This window comes from Canis aureus, chromosome 10 (assembly GCF_053574225.1).
Source record: "Canis aureus isolate CA01 chromosome 10, VMU_Caureus_v.1.0, whole genome shotgun sequence".
Classification (NCBI taxonomy): domain Eukaryota; kingdom Metazoa; phylum Chordata; class Mammalia; order Carnivora; family Canidae; genus Canis; species Canis aureus.
Genome location: NC_135620.1, coordinates 23,015,992 through 23,032,572, shown reverse-complemented (window position 1 = coordinate 23,032,572; position 16,581 = coordinate 23,015,992). Strand labels below are relative to the sequence as shown.

Here is a 16,581-nt window from a genome sequence, read left to right as displayed (position 1 = left end):
TGGTGGCTGTTGTACTCAGCTGAGTTGGTTTGTGGTGGGGCTGCACCCTCCTCCTGTCTCTGCAGAACAGATGACCCCTCTCCAGGCAGGGGTGCAGAGGACAGGTCCCTCAGCCATGGGAGTCGCTTCTGTCCAACTGTCACATGGAGCTAAGTCTCCCCATCACCTGCATCTCTGTATAGTGACAGGAGTGACATAGGAGGGGGGCTTCCATCTATCACCTAAACATTCTCTCCAAGTGGCTTTTGGCATTCCGGATCTCAGAACTAAGGACACAGGGCCCTCTGAGTACATGTCCTCCACCCTCCCCTCCACCTGCACACACAGGGGCAGCAGAACCACTGCTCCTTGCTGGGAGGCAGAGGCCCAGGCTCCAGGGTCCTTGGCCAGAAAGATGCGCACCGGCCCTGTCCATTCATCACAATAAATTAATCTAAAAGTTGCTCGTTCAAAAAGCTTTTCAATAATGCATGTTTTTGCACTTTTCTGAATGTTTGGGTTGGGATCGTGGGGAAAACATGTTTCCTGAAAGAGGATTTTTCTCTCACTTTAAATTCATTAGAAGTTTCTTCTGCTTTTTAGAAAGATACTTGTCCTTTTAATTAATCCTGTGAGAGCAATGTGTTGGACGGGAAGGAAGGGTTTGTGCAGCGAGCAGTGCGGGATGAAGGGCTTCACGGGTTCATGTTCTGAGACCACAGATGTGTCATGTCCGGGAGGAGAACCTGCGGCCAGAGAGCCGTGGGGAGCCGCCTGTGTGGGAGCAGGACACCCTCCCTCGGCTCCAGGCACGCAGGCAGGGAACGGTGATTTCATCTGATTACGGCAATAAGTCTGTATCCAGGGCAACTCCGTGAAACAGATGGAACGGTCACCTGGCGAATTTATAGCTGCGTTTCTGCCATCACTGCTGCAAAATGGAAGGAAGGCACACCTAACCTTCCATGTCTTTATCCTCTGGAATGAGGAATGCCAGCCACAGGCCAGACACCATGCCGGACCCACTATCTCAGGCGGCCCCCAAGCACCCCTCCCCCGCCTTCGCCCCACACCCCTCACCCCCGAGCTGAGACAGCGCTAAACCTAAACAGCATCCAGCCTATCCGGCTCCTTATCTGTATGAGATGAGTTCAGACTCCGTTCAGATGGCGAGGATGCTGCTTTATCCTCTTCCGTTTGGTTCCTGAATTCTTGTGAGTAGCAAAATGTAGAGAGCATGGAGTCTATCAAGAACTTTATGTCTTCCATTCTTGAGTTTGGAGAGCAACTGATCCCTGTGCTCCGGTCCCAGTGCTGGTGGAGGCCCAGACCATTGCTGTCATGACACCCTTTTTTTTTTTTTTAAAGATTTTGTTTATTTATTTGAGAGAGAGAAAGAGAGCATAAGAGAGCATGAGCGGGGGGAGGGGGCAACAGGAGAGAAAGAAGCAGACTCCTGCTGAGCAGGGAGCCCAACAAGGGGCTTGATCCCAAGACCCTGGGACCATGACCTGAGCTGAAGGCAGATACTTTACCAAATGAGCCACCCAGACGCCCCAGCTATCATGACACCCTTAACCCCCAAGGGAGAAACTGGTTGCCTCACAGAAGACTTGCAAATCACGTGTCCAAAAATCTGATTCACTGTCTTTGGTCCCTCATTTACTCAGAGGTATAAAACAGTTAAATTGGAGCAGCCAAAGGAGGAATTGAAAATTAGGACACAAGCAGTACTGGGAGTCTCCCCGCCACTCCAAGGACAGAGGGGATGGTGCTTTCTCTTCACCTCAGGCGTAGAGAGAGGGCTTCCAAAGAGGATTCCATATGAGCTCGCTATGTGCACCTGAAGCTGAAGTCAGGGTACCATCTGAATCATTCTGCTTATTACTAGGACTTAAGTTGATAGCGGACCTCTTGATATTGAGTCCTGTAAAACAACACCTAACATTAATCATGCGTCAGCACTAAGTATTACGACCCAATTTTACAAATGAAGAGATAGGAATTCAGAACATTTAAGTAGCTAACCCACAGTCACACAGCCAGCAGGTAGCAGAACCATGCTCAAACCCAAATGCCTAATTCCAGAGATTTCTCATGCATTTAAACGTACTTGACAACTCATCAGCATTCTCTAGTAAGGAGAATCTCGCTGTCCCTACAATGGGTTTCCCTAAATTTCAAGTCCCAGCTCAGTGGTCTCCTCCTCTAGGAAGTCATCCTTGATTTCTCTTCCTTCCACAGAGCCCCACACATCTTCTTCTGCGTGGTCACATCCTCAGGTTCACCTCTACACGATAACAAGGCTGTGGCCTGATGGTTAAGTATCAAACCTGGTCCAGATCCTCATTCTGCCACTTACTAGCTATGTGACCTTGGATAGTTCTTTACCAGCACTAAAGCTGAACTTCAAATTCCTCATCTATAAAGTGGCATAAAAACCACAACAGAAGCATACTCAGGATTAAATGAGATAATAACGTAAGACAATTAGAGTGATACCTTGCATATGGTAAGTGCTAAGTGATCATGAACAGGGGAGGTCAGTGACAGACATGAAAAATTTTGCATGTGTTCCCACAGCCCCCAGATCTCAGCCCAGCACCCTGTGCCCTGTTATTGTTATCCTGCCCCTATTAGTGCAGACGCTCCACGATCCCAAAGGCTGTTTGCTTAACGTGTGCTCATGCCTAGAGTGGGGTCTGGCACCCAGGAGACCCTTGGCACATGTGCGTTCAGTGAGGGGATGAAGTATGAGGAGAAATACATGTGGCAAGCAGAGAGGTCCAAACACAGTGTGACTGTCCCCCAGAGGTCCCAGAGGGTCTTTGCCCATCTCCAGGGGGAGCAGAGGAAGCGCCTTGTTGGAGTCCCACAGGCAGGACCCATGGTGGGGGAGCACCAGCCAAGTTGGAGCAGACCAGCAAGGGTACCCTGGTGGCTTCCTTAGCAGCCCAGACAACCCTGATCACCTGGGTGAGTGACGGGTTCGAGGTAAGCCCCGATGCCCACATTGGCCTAATGCTTCCTTAATGAAGATAAAAGCTCCTTGCCGCATAAAGCTCACATCCTGCTCCCAGGGCCACTAATTGGCCATTCAGCCCTCCTCAGGATAAGTGTTCTGTTAGGCTGTTAGGCCACCTGCCCGCTGCTTAATTGCCTCTACCTCTGACAACTGTGTGTGGAGATAAGGGCTCCTGCTCTGTGCCGCAGCTCAGCTCCGCAGTGGCCCACAGCTGAGCCCCAGCCCCGCCCCACCCCTGGCTGTGAAAGGACCAGGCACAGGCCCTCGGGCTCCTGCCATCCCACCAGGAGGCTGGCTTTGCCATCTCTGTGCATATCAGTGCACCTTAGGAAAATTCCTTAGCATTGAATATGGGGTTGTGCTTCCTCTGAGTGGAGCTTCCAGAACCTGAAACACACCCACCCAGCACAACCCCTGCTGGGCCCCCAGGGCCCCCTCCCTCCCACCTGAGGCCACATCACAATGGCAAAGGCGACACCCACAGAGGATGACACAGGATGCCCTCTGGAAAACTGGAGAGCCTGGCCCCTGGAGGACCCCCTCCAAAGCTGGGCCCTGGCAGGGTAGGAGGGCAGGCCTCTTGAGCAAAACCACTGAACACAGAGAGCCCCGCTCCCCGATCAGGTTAGTGACAGAGCAGAGCAGGCCAGCTGACCAGTACAGTTCAGAGGCACCAGGCCAGGGAAGCAAGACCACGCATGAGGACAGGTTCAGAACCAGAGGCTGAGAGTGGTAGGAAGGGAGAAGATCAGGAAAGAGGCCCAGAGCAGCTCTCTGGCAGGGGCCAGAGTTGTGAGCCCAGCCGGCAGACCCTGCCCACCAGGAGCTTACAGACAGACAACCACGATGGCAGACAGACAACCATGGAAACAAAGTGGGAGCTGGGGCAGAGAATAACTGGGTGCGGGGCTTGCTGGGAGGACCTGCTTTCCAGCGAGAGGTTAGGAAGGGACATGGGAGCTGAGGCCTGAACGCCACGTTGGAGATGACCAGGCAGAGGACGAAGAGAGAGGTGGCCGGACAGGTGGGTAACGCGTGCAGCCCTGAAGGGGCACTGGGCCGGGGGTGCCAGAGGAGGCTGTCGGGGCCGATGGCTGCCGGGGCGGCACTGGGAGGGAGAGGCTGGGGCAGGAGCAAGCCCACCTCGCTTGGATCCGCGCCGGCCTCTCCCAGCCCACAGCCAGCCTTCCAGGGGTCTGCAGATGTACAGGCCCAGGGAAGTCCCCGGGCCGGGCCCCGGGTGTCCAGCTGGAGGGCTGCACTTAGCCTCAGAAGCTGCTCTCACCACTGGAGGCTTCCAGTCTCCACTGATGATGGACAGGAAAGCAAGCAAGGCTGCTGTGTGTGGAGCCTCCCCAGTGCCCGAGCTCTGTCCTTCCAGGCTGCTCTCCTCTGCTGAGGGCACAAACGCAGTTGAGGGCGCGCTCACACCTCTCTGCCCCAGCTGTGCCGGAAAAGCCATTGGCGGCCCCTGGAGTGGGGGTGATGTTCGGTGAGGATCACTGGGGAGCTGGGCTGCCAAACAGGGACCCCTGTGCATACACCAGGGCTCTGGGGTGGGGCCATCCCGCCCCTCATCACACTCTAGAAGGGTCGGTTCTGAGCCAGCACTGCTGTGTGCTGGCGCCAGTTCCTGCCTCTTGCCCATCTCCATCCTCACTGGTTTGCTCCTTACAGCTGCATTATCAGCCTGCAGTTTCCAGCATTGTCTGGAGCTGAGTCTTCAAGCACTTTCCATTTTTAAAGATCCCAGCTGGAAGCTGTCAATGGCCTCGGTGCAGAGCAATTGAATAGTAGAAAATGAACTAATTACAGGTTGTTATTGAAAATCTATTATATACAAATTGCAAAGAAAACTCATTAAAATATGATGCTTTGGTGATTTTTTTTTTTTTAAACCCTCTGCTTGGAGGGAGAGGCAGGGGCAGGATAGCTGTATACCTTGTTCCTGGGTTTTCCCTGGGTAAGAATTCCCAGCAGGTCTGCAGGTCAGGCTCTGATCTCCTGTCACACAGCCCGGCCTGACATTAAGCGCTCCAGAGAAACTTGAGATGTTGCATGGTATGGAGAGCTCTCTGAATGTTAGCAAATACTCAGAAATGGCTGCAGAGGAAACAAAGAATTTCGTTACAAAGATATAAAATGAGAACAATTTAAATGTCAGCTTCTTACCAGGATAGCACCATATTGTCCTCGTAAATCTCAATGTTTCTGCAAAGCTTTTGTGAGGACTTCAAAGGACTTCAACGTGCAATTAAGCACTGAAGGTCACATCACGGATTTCCAAGCTTGCTCCCTGGCACTGAGTGCTGAGAAACCTTGGGATGTGAATGGCAGAGCAGCCCAGAGCCCAGATCTCAAAAGGGCCCCTTGAGGCCGAGGCCACTTCCCCCGGCTCCAGGCAAGAGCCCAGAGGGCAAGGCTGAACTTGACAGGCCCTCCGCCTTCCGGGCCTGTCAGTCCCACTGGAGTCTCAGTGTGGGGGTGGCCTGGGTGGCAGGTGTTACCTCCCTAGCACTGGGGGGCCCTCAGTGTTCCGAGGTGGCTCACTGGTCCTTGCCTTATCGTGACTGTGACTCGGCAACCCTCCAGCCCCAAAGGCTGAGGGCGCCTTGCCCTGGCCCAGGGCCCAGCCCCCATCAGGCTCTCCCCCCAGGCTGAGGGCAGGGAAGATGGTAGACAGTTGAAATATGGGCAGAGGTCAGAGCACCAAGAGTGGCTTCGTGAAGATTGCAGCAGAAGGATCGGGGCAGCCACAAACCCAGGAGGCAGAAAAGAGGGAAGGAGACACAAAGGAGGCTGCCTCTGAGGGGCAAGGTTGTTGTTGCCTGGGGCATTTTGTTCCAGTTGGGGGGGCAGAGAGGGAGAAGCTTGGAGCTTTCCGTAAGGCAGATGTTCAGCCTGGTGTATAGTAGGTGCTTATTAAGGGCCGTGATGGATGTTTTTTACTGATAATAAAGAGAAAAGGTAGAGTGGTTGTAACAGTTGAGAATGAAGAACAGCAAGCCGGGGATTCCCTTCAGTGCTGGAGGTCATCTTATTACCCACCCTCGGTTAGCTCCACAGAGGTATTGGGTTTGCTGGATCGCTAGGTTGGCAGAAAGGCGCCACGTAATCTGCAGTCACCCCCTCAGCCTGGACAGCCCCACCCCGTGCTCCATTCCACTCACGCTCTCCTGGTGGAACTTGTTTCTGCCCAAGAGCTAGCTTTCCCCCCGAGAGTACAAAGCCACCCTCAGATCCCCTTATGACACTGGCATCTGACAAGCCTCCCCCCCTCCCCAGTGCTCCCAGGCTGGACTCTGTTAAGGAGGCCCAAGGCCAACAGGAGGACGGAGATTTAAGCACTCTCTGCAGTGATTTGGGAAGGCGGGAGGTGCTGCCCACTGACGGAGGAGCATAGGTTCCAATTCTGGGTAGGAGGCAAGCCTCCTGACAACCATCTGCTCAAAGCCCTGAGTTCCATGTCAGCTCCCCCAGGATTTGGTAGATCACTGGGGGCCTCAGACGTTGGCCTCTGCCTGGGACAGCTCCTGCCGTCCTCAGACCCGAGGGCGCCAGGTTGATACTGGGACAAGCAAACAGGCCAAACTAGTTTGTTGAACAAGGGCTGGACTCAGCAGAGGCACGTGAAGGAAAATCAGTTTTGTTCTCTCTGTGACTTTCCAACGAACCCGGGGGCTGAGGGGGAGGCTGAGCTGAGGACCTCCAGCAGGGGTCACCCCTACACAGTGGCCCACCGTCACTCTCTAAAACATGGGGCTCCTTGGCAGTGGTTTCCCATGTCGGGCCTCGGCCTGGATGCCAGCACCCCCAGCACCATCCCATTCCTTGTCCCGCTGCATACGTGTTCGTGATCTGCCCAGGGAACGTGGGAAGGAGCCTGGTGTGGGAGCCGCCCCAGGCAGCCCGTAAGCTGAGCCCTCGGAGAACCATTCCCCTCCAGATGGCACGGGCCATGTTCAGACAGGTGCTTCAGGCATAGCAACTGTTTGTACACTTGTCGGGATTGCAAATCACATCCAGGTGGGAGTGGAAATTGGACCCAGAGGACTCTGTCCTCTCCACAGGTGGCAGAGGGGGAGGTATAGGCTGGTGGGTGGCTCTTTCGAGTAGCCACTCTGGGCTCCCCTGTCTTCCCAAAGCTCTCAAGCCCTTCAGGCAGAGCCACTCCTGACCTGAGTGCTGGCCACATGCCAGATGCTGTACCAGGCACCTGCCAGGTCTCCTTCCTCACCCCCCAAGTCCTGCAGGTAAGGAAACTGAGGCCCAGGGAAACTGAGTCCTGTTGACTCTAGGGCCCTGGCTACATGTCCTGCTCTAACCAGGACCCTCCATTTCTTCCCCTAGAGAGACCCAGTTCCAGAGAGACCGCTGTGGTCTGTGACCGAGGGTAGGGCCTGGTGTGGAATCAGTGAGGCTGAACCCTGTCTGATGGCCTTCCCCTTGTGCGGCTGCCAAGGGCCCAGCCCAGCACCTGCATTCTCTGTCTGGTTCCCCATGTCCGAGTTCATGTGCTGCAGGTGTCTCAGACAGTCCCCTACATCCCTTTCAGACAACCATAAAGACAGTGCCTCAGGACCAGCAAGCTCCAGCTCTACCGAGAGACGGAAACCCCAAGGAGCCCCCCATCACATAGAACGGGCATCCACCTGCTTCCCGAGTGATCAAGTCCCCCATGGAGAGATGTTTTCCTCTTCAACACAAACCCCATCAAACACCCATCCCTTGCCAGCTGTCACAAATAAATGCACTTGCAGAGACTCCTCTATTCAGCCCCATCTAGCCCCTGCATTGGTCCCAACTTCCGAAGTCCACCTCCATGCAGCAGCACCGAGAAGTGTGCCGGCGCCTGACAGCAGGCTCAAAGTCAGGGAGAGGACAGCTAGGAAGCAGGAGTCACGGGGCGCCTTCATGAGTGCTCAGAGCACCCCTCAATCGGGGAAACTCGCTGACGCGCCACCACTAACGGCTGACAGCCAGGGAGCCCTGGCAGGAGGCACCCTCCACGCACCAGCCATATCGGGCCACTGTGGGGGGGAGAGGTCGCTGTCACTCAGCGCACAGGGCACAGGGCACGGTGGGGAATGGAACAGCCTGTGGAGGCCACCTGCAGCCAGCTCAGACATGACAAATGGCAGTGAGTTGAGAGCTGGACCCAAATGAACCAGAGGTCAAACAAGACCAAGTTCCCAAGCTGACCCCTAACACCTGGAGTTGCTGACCCAGTGGACCAGTGTCACTTAGACTCTGGAGACAGTGATCGTCATGTCTCCTGGGCCACGACCCCGCCTGGAGGGAATGTGGTGCATGTGAGATGTGGGCTGGATCAAGCCTCCTGCCGTGTTGTGACCGTGCCTGTGGCTGTCCAGGGACCCCGGAGGACTTGCGGGTGTGGGGTGTGTACAGAATCAGTGTCCCACGGGACGGTGGGCATTGGTGCCAGCACTTCCTGATGGAGCTCCGATGAAAGAAATAGGAATGTTCCACAGCAAGGAGGTTGGCTGTAAGGGAAGTAGCGGCTGGGAAAGAGAGCCGCAGGGTTCCCACCTGAAAGGAGCCTTGGAGGCACCCAGTATGCCCTAACCTAACTGCACAGGTCTGCCCTATAGACGTTCTGAGACTGCCCTACACAGTCCAGAGTTCTGTTCACGTTTCCTGGGGCCTTAACCTCCCAGCCCCGCCATCGCAGAGCCCCTTCCTCCCCTGGCTGCCAGTCAAGGATGTGCATACACCATGTTCCCAGCCAGGAGGGCCCAGGAGGGAACCACAAGGGGAGACTGTCCAGGTGCTGGAGCTGTGGCCTTCAGGGTGGCAGCAGCTTCTGCTGGATGGAGAGGTGGTGATCAGAGGCACCTCGTTGGAAGGCCATGTCAGTGTGCTTCCTGCATGTTCTGAGTTCACAATGAAGGTGTGGGCTGAGCAGGACTCCCAGGCCCCCAGAGTCAGCTCTCCATCATTCACAGGCTGACTGTCCACTTTGAATTACTCATGCCCAGACTCCCAGTGGCCTCCCAGCCTCCCTGCCTCCCCATCTGCCAGGCACCTCCTGGTTGGAGTTCAAAAGCAGCCCTTGAGAAGGGGAAGCAGAACTCACAGCAGCTGGATGTGCTGCTGATGAATGGCCGTGGGCAGTGGTGGTTTCGGAGAGGTGAAGGGACCCAGGGTTAAATGGATATGGGATCGGGGGGGGGGGGGGGCGGTCATCTAACAATGTGAGCCCTGCCTAAGCCTCTGCACTCATGTGCCCATTTCCCTTTGAAGTAAGGAGAGGGCATTGATCTTGGCTTTGGGGTGAGGGCACAGACCCAGATCCAGCCCATGATCCCTGGCCTCCAGAAGGCGGGCCCCAGCCCCTCTGTGGGCAGCCGTGGCTAGGCAGCTGGGCACATGAAATATTCACAAGCCCAGAGGCTGGGTGGCTCAACTTGGAAAGGCCTGTGTTGGATTAAACTGGCTGCACCAAGCCCAGCCCTTTGAAGAACAGAGGCGCTGTAATGTCTGTAAACAGACAGTCTACCAGGTCACCCAGGGGACGGGAGTTGGCCTTCATCACAGGAGGACAGTGTGGTCCTTACAATAGCATAGCCACAGGGCCTCAGCCAGGTGTCAGGCCCACCAAATATATAGGGATGGCCTCCTGGACGCCAGGCCCTGCCCCTAACACTCAGACAGGGATGCTCAGAGGCATGGGCATGCCCAGGCTGGGTGGCCAGGAGGCAGCTGCCCCTGCAGTCTCTGTAGAGGCCAGCAACCTTCCAAAGCGAGCCAAGACACCCCAGCAGCTATCAGATGTGTCAGCACCAGGTCTTAGTTTACTGGAGGAAGCTTTCAGATGTGGCAACCATGGTGTTTGAAGTCACAAAAGCAACAGGTTAGGAAGCTCTCAGGAAGTATAAGTTTAAGGAAATACCCCAGGTTGAAACAACAGATAAATGTTTGCTCTTGTATTCATTCCTGCCCGGTGCCCACTCCAGGCATCTTCTGGGCCAGGCCCTGGGAGGACGGCGGTGACCATGGCAGGCCTGGCCCTGTTACCTTGTCTCTAAGCTGCTTACTGAGGAAACAGCTCAGGCCTCACAACAGGGAGGCCCTCCCATGACGTGTGGGCAGGATACCCACCACGTGCTGCAGAGGCACCAGGGCTCAGAAGCAGAGCCTTACAGGGCCCATGATGTGTGGTAGAGCTTGCTTCCAAAGCCATATAATTAATCTTGGGTAATAACGGCATTAATAGCCAATGCTTACTAAGTGCTCACCGTGTGCCTTAGTACTGCTCTAAGTGAGTTCATTAATCCTTACAACCGTCTATGAGGGACGAACGATCATTAGTCCCTTTCTGCAAAAAAGGCTCAAAGGCACCAAGCACCTGAGTAACTTGCCTGCATCTCTAAGCTGCAGACCTACAGGCCAGGATCTGGACCTGAGAATTGGACTTTAGAGCTCCAGCTAAGCTATATGGCCACTCATGTCACTCTTGACACTTGACCCCAGTACATATTCCAGCAGGACCTGGTGGCACCTCAAATGAGGCAAATGTTGGTCTTGGTGGTTAGAGAGGGGGGGTGTATCCAGAAAAGAGGGACACTGCTGGGCCCCCCCACCCCACCCCCACTCCCCAGCCTCCTAGCCCACAAAGACCAGCCCATGAGAAGCACTCTTGCTTCTAGAGTCTGTGAAGGACTGCTGTGGGGCTCCAGGAGCCCTAGTCCCAGTGCAATCGGGAGTAATTTGGCAAATACTTTCTGAGGCTCCATGTGTCCAGTCCCAGAGCTTCTGTGGATCTGAGTGGACAAAGGAGCTGCAGCCAGTCAGGCACACAGGAGTCACACATACCGGGCAGGCAGCAAGAGGCTGTGGTCAGTGGCTCTGCTGTGACACTGCTATTCCTAATAACGTTTATTGAGTGTTGACCCATTTATCAGTATCTAGTTACAGTGTTCCTAATGAAAAGAATACCATTCATCCCCCTTTTAGACCTGGGAAAGCTGAGGCACAGAAGGATTAAATCACCCAATGGGGAGCCAGTAGGCTGGGGATTCAAAACCAGGCACTCTGGCCACAGCCCCTCCCCACAACCAGCACATCTCTGACAAAGTCACATGCAACTGAGTCTAAGCTTTAAGTTGAGGACAGATCTGAGCACCCAACGCCACTCCTGGAACCCTGAGGCTCCCCTGCTCCATCTTTGTGCCTGATTTAATCACAAAAACTGAGTTTTCTCTCTTTGCTCAGGGGACTGATTCCTCCTCTGTCTGGCAGAGATGTTATAAAAATCAATTAATATGTTTTGCAAAGTGCTTTTGAGATCTGGCATGTGGAACAGGACACATTCGTGCAAAACAGTTTTTTTGGTGATGCTATTTGGCATGAACTCTTGTCTCCTGTATAGAGCCTTTTTTTTTTTTTTTTTTTTTTCAAAATATTTTCCATCAAAGGGGGCAATTACAGATTCGGGCAGAGGGCAGTCTGCCATGGTCCAGACAGGCAGGCTCATTCCCCACCACCATGTGGCCTCAGGGTTGCCACTGTAGAATGTACAGCCTAGCTTTGCATGATACCCCCACCACCGCCAGCCCCCAAGGAGGGTCTGCAGATGAAAAGTGCTTAGCCCTGGAAGCAGAGCACATTCACACAACAAATAGTCCCTGGCAGACACTGCTCCAAGCCGTGTAGATTCAGCAAGTTTCAAAATAGTCAAAAATCCTCATTCTCTGAAACTCTCACTCCAGGGAAGAGACGCAGATAAGCCACAACAGGAACACAGATTAGAACATGAGAAGTATTTTGAGAATAACAGCTAGAGGAAGATGAGGGGCAAGTGAGGGGCATACAGGAGTTCAGGGAGGGCCCCTCAGAGGGGCCTGCTGCATCAGATGTAGTGGGAGGCAGGTGCACTAGCCATGAGGTCACCTCGGGAAGACACATCCTGGGCCCTCAGGTAAGAACAGACATGGTGGGGACGCCTGGGTGGCTCAGTGGTTGAGCATCTGCCTTTGGCTCAGGTCGTGATCCCAGGGTCCTGGGATGGAGCCCACATTGGGGTCCCCACAGGGAGCCTACCTCTCCCTCTGCCTATGTCTCTGCCTCTGTGTGTCTCATGAATAAATAAATAAAATCTTTAAAAAAGAAAAAGAATAGGCATGGCGGCTAAAGTGGCTCAGGAAGGAGGAGGTGAGCTCAGAGATCCCGGGGGACCCTAGAAGCAGCATAAGGACTTGTCTTTTACATTGGGTGAAACAGAAAGTCTTTGGGGGATGGTTTCAAGTTAAGGAATGACGTGATCTGACTTAATATTTTAAAAGAATCACTCTGGCTGCTATTCTGAGGAAAGACTTACAGGGCAAGGGTAGAAGCAAGCAGCCAAGTTAAGGAGGCTGTTGCAACAGTCCAGAGGAGACATACATGGCTAGCGTGCAGGCAATGGGCAGGACAGTGGTGAAAAGTGGTCAGTTTATAGGTGCATATGGAAGGACTGTGCCAAAAAGATTTGCTGATAGGCTGGATGTGTTACGAGAAAAGAGGGGGTTTTGGCATGAGGACTGGAAGCCTGGGATTGCCATTAACTGGGGGTGAAGTAGGGTTAGGTGGGGAAGAGCAGCTGTTAATGTGGGAGCACACAGAGGTTGGGGTGCCCACCAGACAGCCAAATGGCAGCATTGAACAGGGAACTGGCCACACAAGACTGAGCTCAGGTGAGAGGTTCAGGCTGGAGATGAAAAGGTGGAAGTCCTCAACCTGTTGGTGGCCATGAGGTTGGATGAGGTCACTGAGTGGGTGAGGGTAGGCAGAGAAAAATGTCCAAGATGAGGCCTGAAGAGTCTCCAGTGGGGAGAGGTGAGACGAGGGGAGCCAGCAAAAGAGTATGAAGAAGATGCCAGAGAGGTGGGAGGGAAACCAGATAGGTGTGATGTCCTGGAAGCCAAGAGAAGAGTGAGTCAGGAAGTGGTGGGTTGTGCCAAATGCAGCTGAGAGGTCAGTTTCGGTGAGGACAAAGAGCTCACTGGACAGCAGACATACCTCGGAGACACTGGGGGCTTGGTTCTAGACTACTGCAGGAAAGCGATTATCACAATGAAGCCAATCACAGGAAATTTTTGGTTTCCCAGAATATACAGAAGCTATGTCCACACTACACTGTAATCTGTTAAGTGCACCGTATCATTATGTGCAACATCAGCAAGGTGGATCTGAGTAAGATGTGGCCTCTGCCCCCAGGGGGTTCAGTCTCCAGTGAGAAAGGAATACATGGGCAAAGACAAGGCCAAAAGGCTGTAAGATGTTTGCCAGAAGAACGCCATGGAAACAGAAGGATGTAACAGCTCTCATCACAAAAGATGCCAGAAGTCTTCCGGGAAGAATGGCTGGGCTGTCCCAGGCAGATATGGGAGGAGGGAAAGACATCCCATCACAGAGGGCAACACCCCTGGCAACGCCCCCCCACCTAGGATGGCCAGTTTCTCCCCTGTGTCACAGTCAAGTGAGGGAGAAGCAGAAGGTGACGATGGAGGGAGGCTAGCACAGAGCAGCAGAGACCTGTATTCATCAGGGGGGCAAGATGCAGTCCCAAACCAGCCCCAAATCTCAGAGCCGTGACACCATACAGATTTACTCCCCTCCGTGGAACGTGTGACACTGGGGCTCAGTCTGCAGCCGTACGGTGACACAGGGACCCAGGCATCTTCAGTTTTGTGGTCCATCATCTCATAGGGCCTCAGATTCCTTTCCTGGCTGCCCTGGACCTGGCCAGTATAGAGGGACAGAGAGAGTAGAGTACAAATCATGTGGGAATTGGGGGAGAGCCATGGTGGGGTGGAGGTGGGGGGTGGTAGGGAGCCCAGCAAGGATCTGTGTGCATTCCTTCTGGCTTACTCTACGGGCAAGGCCTCAGTCACATGCCCACCCCTGACCGAGGGGCCGCCTAGAGGATGTCATGTGGCCATGGCAGCAGCAGGGAAAGGAACCAGATTCCATGAACACATCGCAGTTCCTGCCATCGGCCCCCACGTCCAGGCCACGGGGTTTGGGCTCGTCACACAAGTCTGGAGAATTAGGAAAGCAGGGAAGGCTGTGATCAAAGCCAGCAGGAGAAGGACTGAGCTGGAGGTGCCCACAAGGAAGACCACGGATGGGGGAACTCTGGAGGCAAAAGAGATCTACAAGGAGGCAGGACAGGGACCCCAAAGGGACACTGCTGAGAGGCTCCCGTGACCACTGGCTGCGGCAGAGGTGCAGCCACGAAAGGGCTTCACGGGGGGCCCTTATGGCCACGGCTTCTCTGCCGCTGCCCCGGGGGCACCAGAAGGCAGGCCCTGGCCTTGGGAAGATGAAGGGGCTGCAGGTGGCCGGTGACAGTCCTCCTCGATCCACAGCCTGGCAGCCGAGAGGAGGGACAAAAGGACCTATTTTAATTTTCTTCTTGGGCCTCCACATGACAAAGGAGAAATATCACCCAACATTATTATCTCTCAGAAAATACTCTCTGGAACCATAAAAAGGCAAATACAGTGAAGCCAGACCACGGCGGCTGCCCCTTAAATCAGGAGCTTCTAAATTATCGTGGTGGCGCTCTCTAATTCCTCTGGATGAAAACATTAAAGATGACAATGTCCCTTTAAATCAAATGCCCTGGGAGTTGCTGTAGAGAGTCAGCGGGCTTTTTATTTTTTTCCCTTGTGAGGATTTTTTTTTGTCTCTTTTCACCTTGTAATAAAATATAAATCATAACTTGTGGGGGCAGGCTCTACAGAGCAAGCTGCGAACATGGATTCTCTGAAAATGAAGGTGTTTTGTTAATGGGAATCATCTCATCTCAGCAAACGTGAGAGTTTCAATGATGAGTTTGCTACTTAACTTCACACTCGATTTTTTCTTTTTTTTTCTTTTTTTTTTTCTTTTTGGATTCACAGGCTGGGCCCCAGGCCTGGCTAGGGCACCATAGTGATGAATCATGATGGTATGTTCTAGGCCCCCATTGGGCTGCTCAACCCCTCCTGGGGCCTGAGACCCCTGAGCCCATGTCTGCCGTGGTGCAGGCAGGTGCAGTCTTCAGAGGGGGCACCTAGACACAGGGAGAGCTGAGGTCAGGCCCGGCAGGCTGAGCTCTCGGGTCCTACAGAGAACCCAGGGGCCAGTGCAGCCCCGGAGGGAAGAGGTGGGAGCCACAGATCAGAAAAGCCCACATGACAGAGCCTCAACTCAGTAGACCTGTTTTCTGAGCCCTGGTATGGGAAAGGGGTGAGCAGTGGGGAAAGAAGCGGCAGGGAAGCCCAGGTGGCCCAGCAGTTTAGCACTGCCTTTGGCCCAGGGCCTGATCCTAGAGACCCGGGATCGAGTCCCACATCAGGCTCCCCGCGGGGAGCTTGCTTCTCCTTCTGCCTGTGTCTCTGCCTCTCTCATGAATAAAATAAAATCTTAAAAAATAAAAAGATGATGGGCAGCCTGGGTAGCTCAGCGGTTTAGTGCCGCCTTCAGCCCAGGGCCTGATCCTAGAGACCCAGGATCGAGTACCACGTCGGGCTCCCTGCATGGAGCCTGCTTCTCTCTCTGCCTGTGACTCTGCCTCTCTCTCTCTCTCTCTCTCTCTCTCTCTCTCTCTCTCTCTTGTGAATAAATAAAATTTTAAAAAAGAAGTGGCAAGCTGACCCAGGCAAGAGCCAGGACAACACAACCTATGACGTTCGGCCCCGGGGCTGTGTGTCTCCTCCCTTCTCCACAGGCCTGGGCGGAGGAGACTCAAAAGGCCTGGTAAGGCTGCGTGCAGCTGGCTGGGCAGCTATAGCCCAGGTAGGCAAGTGGACTCAGATCTGCGCAGAGAAGTTTTCAAGGCTTGGGTCTGAGGTGGAAGGACTGGCTGGTTGCCCCATGCACCCTCCTACCTGCGGGCCCTCTCTCCTCCTGGTGCTTTAAGGCAGCCAAGCACCTTAAGGGGCCTTCTCGTCCATACTGTAGCCTCCCTCCTGGCTCCCCCTCTGCAGCCTTTCTGCTCCCCTTAAGTGTGTACCAACGAGCAAATGGAGGTCGGCAAAGGTCGCCATGACCTACAGCTGCCATAGCCAATGGATGGGCTTCAGTCTTCTGCAGATTTGACCTCTCCCAGACACATTCACTTCTTGAGCCTCCTCTTCCTCCTCTCCCTGCTGAGCGCCTCTCCTCCTCCAGCGCCTTCCAGCTCTTCAGGGGGCCAGGCAGCAGGTCTGTTAGGCCATGAAACACATACAGTGTCTGTCCCAACCATGGAGTGCTGACACTGTGGCATAAAAGCAATTAGACAAATGAGTGTGGCTGTGCAGCAGCCACACTTGACAAGAAGAGGCACAGGGCCCGCCTGAGATGTTTAGCTGCGCTGCCCTCCTCGTTCACACGGCTCTCAGCAGGGTCTCACCCCAGGCAGGCCTCCAGACAGTGTTGCAATCGCCCTGGTGCCCTCATGGCCACCACACACCAAGTGTGCCCAAACTCTCCACCCCTCGACCCCACCCTTGCAGAGCCCACCTTCCCTCCCTTAAACCCACTTCCTCTGAAACCTGAGTGCTAAGTGCCACGGGAAGGGTGGTCAGCTTCAGTCAGCGGGAGAA

General features: G+C 54.2%; 1 protein-coding gene and 1 long non-coding RNA gene across 6 annotated transcripts in view; both read left to right on the top strand.

The window, feature by feature from the left end:
- The window catches only part of FSTL4 (follistatin like 4), a 398,609-nt gene that overhangs the window by 281,108 nt on the left and 100,920 nt on the right, over positions 1 to 16,581 (top strand). The gene's annotated exons all lie outside the window — the stretch shown is intronic.
- Positions 3,230 to 7,775, top strand: LOC144322098 (uncharacterized). The gene is made up of 2 exons (XR_013387663.1): positions 3,230 to 4,028; positions 7,560 to 7,775. It is a non-coding gene; the product is annotated as an uncharacterized LOC144322098 (long non-coding RNA).